Consider the following 8,635-nt stretch of genomic DNA (forward strand, 5'->3'; position numbering starts at 1 on the left):
CTACTATAAGAATTAGTCTAACAGTTCTGCCATATGACAATTGGAAGAGTTCATTATTCTGAACATATTTGTTCCTTTCAGGGGAAATAAAAATGTCAGTATGAGTTCTTAGTTCTAATTTTCTTGGAGCTGCTTCATTACACTTACTAGTAACACAGGCCCTTCACATAATTATGAAAAATAAATTGCAATACACAAATACAAATCTATTATATGAGGTTTTATATGTTTGCCAAAGTTTAATGGTTATCATGTATATATATATATTTTTTCATCTTATGGTTACATATTTTCAAAGTGCCATTTGTTAATACCTAGTTACTCATTACAAATGGGCTCAAATTTACCTTAAAACAAGTCACATTTTATAGTCTAAAAATTTGTGTGTATGTCAGTTGTTTGGATTCCTGTGATATTCTTAGAGTGACATAAAACAAATGGGACGAATGTAGGTTGATTTCTCCACAAACATATCTTATACAATACAAACAAGCATATTCCTTAAGAAACCTATCAATAGCACAACTATAAGAATTTTCCAGTAATCTAGATAGAATTTTCTAGATAGATGTAGTGGAATAGGCTTCATATTGAAATACCCGACTGAAATCACAATATAGATTTACCATATTGTATTTTTTTTACATATTGTTCATAAGGTTGAAATAAGTTTTTAAATTAGGGAAGTTGTCATTTATGTGTCATATTTTCTAAATTATACTCATGTGACATCATTCGTCTCAACTCGGCCGATTCCGTACCCTCATCTAGATAGAAGGAGAGTAGCGGATTCTACCGAGGATTGCCGAATGATGTGACATAAGACTCAAATATGCATATAAATAGGGCTTACAAGTGTTGAATTAAATGAAAACTTTGGAACAGAATATGTTGTAACCTATATATAAAGATTACATATTTGACTATAAAAATTTAGAAAATTTAGATACCAATCTGTGCATATACTATTAGTTTTAATGAATCTGATTAAGTTAAACATAAATTGATGAGGTTTCTAATGTCTGTTAAACGTCCATCACATTAACATGTTAAAATAAACTGTTTGAAAACCTTTTGGGTTTTATTTCTAAGTGAGGGTTCCCTTTAAAAGATACGAACTAAACATTTTCACTAATATCAGTGTGAACGTCAACAGCTCCTTGAAAAGACTTATTAATCTTACACCGACTTTTCTGCAGGATTATTTCAAAATGGCATACTGTACATGTCTTCCTTAGAAGACTCATTCTTTTATATAATTCTACATATCATTTAAAGATGATGAAAAAATATTTCCAAAATGTACATGACACTTCAATGTAATTATAATATAATGTCTTTACATGATGATAAAAATCAAACAGTTATGTATGTAGAATATATAGTGCTTTTTAATTTTTATAGATAACATGCTTGCATTCCAGTATGTATGTTGAACAAATGCAAAACATTTGTGTGATTTTATAAATAGTTCATGTACAAGAATAATAATTGTATTTGCAATGGAAAAATATATCAGCGATTTGTGATTTCATATGCATACCTACCAGCCAATCTTCTGAAGCTATACAGTCACTAATGTATGAGATCTCCCTGTTTCAGGCTCCATTTTGTGGAACATTGTGCTTGACAACCTTTTTCAATCAATATTTTTAATTAATATTTCAGTATAAATAGGTGAAATTAAATTATCTAAATATAAATTAAAATATTTAAACAACATCCTTGATGACATCTTTTTAGAATGCAAGTAGCCATTGTTTTTCCAATACAGTGAAAGCCAATCACAGAAAAGAACAATAAAACAACTCATAATGATTAAACAGGCAATGATTATCTTTTTTGTTAAAGAGGGAAATTTCAATCTCCCATGCAGGTCAAAGGTGAGACTTCAAATTTATGAAGTAAAGGGAGTCTCCAACTACAACTGTGTTGATGGGAGTATGTGCGTGATTACAGTCTGCAGTACCCTGCTGAAGTAATGTGAAAATAAAAAGGGTAAATGATGTGTGAAATTGATACATATAATTATGTTCTTTTAAATGAATTTTATATCCTCACAGTTTAAATGATCTGCCAATAACACCTGTTGTCCATGTCTTGTATATATTATCCAGATTTGTTTAGAAATATGAATATTTGTTATGTATATTTTGGTTGATTATTGTTCTAGAATTGTTTTGCATCATTTAAAACTATGTGATTTTATTTCAGTTCACTACACAGTCTGTTTTAGCATGAAAATATTATACTAAATAAAGCATTTACAAGAAGGTAGTGTTTGTCCTATATGACATAAAAAGCCACAGAATGAGAGACAAGTGATCCTATTGCTATAACTGCATTGAATGAAACCTATGTGCACAAAGTTTCATATTTCAGAGAGTAAAACCTTGATTCATTATACCTTGCAGACAGGTGTCCTATGTTCTATAATTTCCGTCTATACATTAATTATTCTTAACCTCATTTTCATAGATCAGCAAAGGCTTAAAAAACTATATTTTGTCCCATGAATTTTTTTAGGTGATTTCGAATAGATAGAAAAAATATTATAGTCATTCCCTATAACTTAATTCTAACGTCCATCTGTAAGGAGAATATTTTGAAAAAAACCCGTTGGTGACGTCACAATCAAATGACAAACTTTTGTCTATGAACTGATAGACAAAACACTTTCAGCCAACCAGAAGATGTGCTACATTCAAAATTGAATTATTTTTAAAGCAGTTTAGTATGTTGGATCCTTGTAAACCTACATGTCCCTCAGACAGCTATGATTTACCTAACCTTGACCTCTTTCATAGATCAGTGATCAAAGTTACATTTTGTGGTTATTACTCAAACACTCTGTGCAAAAGGTTAACTATATCTGGTGTATGAAATGATTTAAAGGAGTACTGGTACATGATTTTATCTGACTTGAATCTCATTTTAAATGGTTTATTGATCAATGTTTAATTTTCATTAACCGTACCTTCCTGGTTAATTATTCAATATATGAAGTTTTCATGGCTTCATGTACTATACACAATATGTCAACTGTATTCGGTGTATGGAATAATTGTATGGTGTACATGACTATTTGGCATGGGTCATCTGATTAAATCTGGACCTCAATATCAGGATAATTCAGAGGTCAAGATAATTGTGTTTTTTTTAATGAAGCCTGTTTCTCATATACTAGAAGTAAAACGTTAATTATATCTAATGTATGAAAGGGATTGTTTTACAATCTCTTTTCTTTTCTGAATTAAAACGAAGCAGTCAAAACTTAGTGCAAAGTTGTCTGACAGGGTCAGGTTAAGGTTATGTACTTTCGGTAATTTTTTTCTAAATTCATGTCAGTAAATTGCAATTTAATTAAATCAAACCGACTTGATCAAATTTATATCTTTTCATTATCATTTTAATTTATGGTGTTACTCTTAATCATAACCTAGCGTGCTCTATACCACTATTAAACAAATCAGAAGATATAGCAAACAAATAATTGCAACGTTAAGGATATGATACATTGAAATAATTGCTAAATTAAAATGTGAAAATCCTGTAAAGGGACATACACCAAATTGGTGAAACAGTGACGTTTTACTTCCTTGACATACGTGGGAGCTGCTATCAACAATATCCCCTTTAGAAAAATTGAATAAAAAAAAAGAACCCCCCCCCAAAAAAACCAAAAAACTGTAAAGTAATAACTACACATTTTTTTTGTAACCTTTTAGTCTTATGTTATGTTTGTAAAGCATGGCATTCACTTCATTTCGGTCATGATTCAATAGGTTATTGAAACTTGGGCTTTGAACATGTTGGTTGCTGTATAAGTACTAGCAATCTAGACAGGTGAATAAACCTTTTTTATTTGTCCCCTTGCTCCTTTCATTCTTGAAGTATATCGAAATTAATGACCATTTTACTTAAAATAGTAAACTACAACATATTTATTGCAATCCTCTATTATTTTTCAGACAGTGTTTGCGATCATATAATCACACAATATTAGTTCATCACTAGAACTTAATTTGTTCTGAATAGAATCGTACTGCAGTTATAATTAGAATGCAGAGATAAATGACAAAGAGGCATTAGATAATGGGATACCTTGGTCTATAATATTAAAGTATTGTATACAAAGTTGTCATGATCGGAATGTGTGATAGTCTAGGACTATTATCGTAGGAAAAGTCTCATTAAATAGCCTGACTATTACAATATGTAATGAAGATTTCCTAAGTCTCTTTGTAAACATCAATTAAGCTTCCAAGCTTCTAAGCTAACTGCAGTAAGATGTTCTTTCTGAAAAACACTTTTTTCTAGTCCTGTAGTATATGGGGGAAAAACGGCTAACGGTAATTTAAAAAATAATAATTTTAAAATCAAATTAAGTTCAGTGCATTTGATTAAGTGAAATGATTAGTTCGGAGAAAATAGCTATTCAAATATCTGAAATCCTTGTGCGACCTAAATATTTCCGTTATACTAAAGTTTTTGTCATTTAAAACCCATTTTATGACGATTAATCAAGCATATAAAAACAAGTCTGCTTGCATGCAAACTCATTAAAATCTAAAAGTAGTTTTGGGGTACTTATTCGTTCTTTCTTTTTTTGTTATCTTGACCAACGCAATTGCAAACGGTACAGTTCTAAAATAGAAAACAGATAAAAAAATAGTTCAGAAAAAAAACAAGGCAAGAAACTTATCATTTTGCGACTATTTTTCTACTTTACGATTAAATAGAGTTATGTGATCGATATGCATGCCGCATTGATGGAAATGCTGAAATTAGCAATAAAATCTATTTTTGAAATTCGTATGCGATATGTATATTGCCGTTTTATTGGAGTTTTTGTTAATTGTAATCATTTCATGGCTTGTAACCTAATGCATGTATTTAGATACATTACACATGTCAAAAACAAGTCTGCTTTCCGATTTATTTATAACGACTTGTGTAGAGTCCAGTAATGTTTGATGATTACCACTTTAGTTTCAAATTCAAGAGTCTCTTTAAAGCATGTACATGATCGAGCACAAATAGGTAGTGCAAGTTTGACCATTATCTGAGCTGAATTATTGTCATTGACATAGATACTAAGATTCGTTTAAAAATTACGTACAATCAGTGGTTCGAAAGAGCCTGTATCGCTCACCTTCGTCTATGAGCATATCAAACATTAAGTACACTCTTCAACATTGTAGACGAGAATAGACTTCATGACAAAAAATTCTATTTTATTGATCTTGTATTACTGATCCATTAGTCTGTTAAGTTTCTTTGATTATTAATAGATCTTGCCTTGCTTGTCATTTTTGTGATTTAAAGTGTTTATTTATCTATCATTATTTAAAACATACGAGACATAACATACAACAAATGTTTCTCTCTTAATATCATAGTTTGCAAAATAATAGGCAAAATTGAAAAAAAAAACCAACTCTATTACTCCTATAAGAATTTGTCTTACAGTTTTGACATATGATAGTTTGTAGAGCTCATTATTCTGACCATACTTGTTCCTTTCAGAGGAAATAAAAATGTTAAATGAATTCTTAGTTCAAATTTTCTTGGAAATGTCTCATTTCACTGAACACAAGCCCTTCGCATAATTATGAAAAATTGATTGCAATATGACAACACAAGTCTATTATATGAGGTTTTATATTTATGCCATAGTTTAATGGTAATCATGAATATATATATTTTCATCTTACGGTTTCATATTTTCAGAGTGCCATTTGTTAATCCCTTATTACTATTGTTGTCAACCGTTAACCGGTTAACCGTCTGAAGGACCGATTACCGAATACCAAAAACGCTAACCGGTTAACCGGACTTTTTTTTCAATTTTGATTCGTTTGAAATAAATGTGTATATAAATTATTGACTAATTTTGTTTTATTTAAAAAAATTATCGTCGTGGTCATTAATTTGACTAATCTATTGTCCCGTATATTGATTTTTATTTTAGTGTTATAATATTTTATTTGAATTTTACATTTGTTAGAGTAAAGTACCGGTACCTTATCCCGGCCTCGTTAAAGTTAGCATATAGCATTTCAGTGATAAGGTTAGTACTTGTTAGTGCACAATATAAATTTGCGAAAGCAAATTTACAGATCTAACATTGTTGGGTTGATGTTTAGACGAGTTGTATATATATATATATATGTTGGGTTGATGTTTAGACGAGTTGTATATATATATATACAACTCTAGACGTCTAAACATCAACCCAACAATGTTAGATCTGTAAATTTGCTTTCGCAAATTTTTGGTTCTTCCCTCGCTGGGATTCGAACCCATGCTACTGTGATATCGTGACACCAAATCGCCTGCACTGCAGCCGTCCCGCTAGACCACACGACCACCTGGGCTCTCATATATATAGATATATAGTAATAATGACATATATGCAACTGAATAGAAATAAGATAACATGATATATTATAAATTCTAATTCATGAAATTAATTTAATTTTTGCTGCAAACAGATTATGGGAATTTTCATATTTGCCTTCTTTATTTATCAATATTTCATGATATTGAAGAAATTCTTTTTTAAAAATTTCAAACACATTAATTTGTTTTGTTTTGTGTTCGGATATATAATATCCTTTGTATACAGTAAAAATCATCATTGTTATTAAATCATTAATACTGTAATAACTTGTACCGTTTATTTTGTATCCGTCCAAAAGTGATCTAATTGATATTATATGATGTCCTATTTTGAGTGTATCAAGTAATAGTTTTATTTGATCCAAAAATGATTTCAGAAATTTGCATGTCAAAAAGTGGTGCTTATAATCTTCGATGACATCACAAATATTACATAGCGGAGTTTTAGTTATTTTCCAAGAGTAAAGTAATTGTTTGCTTGGTAAAATATAGTGCAGAAACATTTTGAATTTATTATCTTTGTATATAATTAAAGATATAGTTCAGCATTTGTTGTCTTTTGCTTGTGTTGTTTTCTAAGATAAACATGTTGTCCCATTTTTGAAATCCTATTGGTTTTTCATAATATCTATTTAAGAGGGAGATGTAAATGTCTTTGGAAGAAATGTTTTTGAATGATACCATTTTTCCTTTTCTATCTTTAAATTTATATTCGGAGTCAATAACAACTTTTGTTTTAATTGATTTCAGTTACAGATGCAACATAAGTAATATTCGGTAAGATTAATGATTTAACAAGAGTTATCTTACCTAACATAGTTAAATTCCTTTTATTCCAGTCTTTAATTGTTTTTTCAGATTTTTCGTATTGTCGTTGCAAATTTAATGTTTTACACTCATTTTTATTAAGTCCAAAGTATATTCCCAAAACCTTTATAGGTTCTTGTGTAAAATTAATGTTTTCAACCTTATCTTTGCAGGACTTTTAAATTGCCGAGCCATATTCCTTCTGTTTTATTTAGGTTAAGCTTTAGGCCTGAAAGTGATCCAAACATTTCTATAATATTCAAAGTTAATGACACTTCTTGTTTTGAATCTAAAAATAAAGTGGTGTCGTCTGCAAGCTGGTTTAATTTTAAGGTATGGGTTTTATTATCTACCTTAATTTGAAAACCTTTAAAATTTTTATTTTGTCTTAATCTACTAGTTAAAATTTCAACAGCAATAACGAAAACTATAGAACTCGCGGGACACCCTTAACGGATTCCGCGCTCAATGTTGAAGGGTCTTGAAATCCAGCCATTGTTTAATATGCATCCCTTTATATATGTGTAGAAAGTATTTATCCACCTCAAAAGAGATTTCTGAAAACCAAATTTCATTAAAGAACAATACATAAATTCCCATTCTAGAAAGTCAAATGACTTTGTGAAGTCTAAAAATAGGACTGCTTCATCTACATTGAATCTTTCCGAATAATCTATAATATCTCGGATTTGTCTAATATTAAATCCAATACATCTGTATCTTACATTACCCTTTTGATCACTATGAATGATTGTATGCAATATTGGTTTAAGTCTTTGTGCAAGAGAATATGCTATAATTTTGGTATCTACATTTAGTAAGGTAATTGGTCTATAATTATCTAAATTTAATGGATCATTTTTCTTGTATATAAGGGTAATTAATCCTAGTTTCTGAGAATTTGTCAACTCTTTTTTTTCCATAGCAATGATTAAAAACATCTACAGCAAAGTTTTGTAAGTTGGACATGAAAGCTGTAAAAAATTCAATTGGGAGACCATCAATACCCGGTGTTTTATTACGTTTCATTTAAAGACAGATTTTGTACATTCCTCTATTGTCAGGTTGCCGTTAATTTCATCGTTTCTTGTGTACTTAGTTTGTAATTTATTATAGTTTTTTCAATATAATTTTCAATTTCTCTTAAATCAGGGTTAGTTGACTTATATAAATTAACATAATAATTTCTCCCCGTTTCTAATATTTTGTCCTGATCTTCTGTTAATTCTCCTTTACTGTTCCTTATATCAGTAATGTTTTTCCTTGTTTGTCTGGATTTTTCTAATCCCAAGAAATATTTTGTATTTTTATCGCCCTCTTCTTTCCATTCAACTCGTGATCTTATTTGTGCCCCTTTTATTTTATCTGAATATATTGTTTGTAGCATTTCTTCTGTTTTATTTATTGAATCTATTATGTTTGG

Source organism: Mytilus edulis, chromosome 4 (genome assembly GCF_963676685.1).
Source record: "Mytilus edulis chromosome 4, xbMytEdul2.2, whole genome shotgun sequence".
NCBI classification, from domain to species: domain Eukaryota; kingdom Metazoa; phylum Mollusca; class Bivalvia; order Mytilida; family Mytilidae; genus Mytilus; species Mytilus edulis.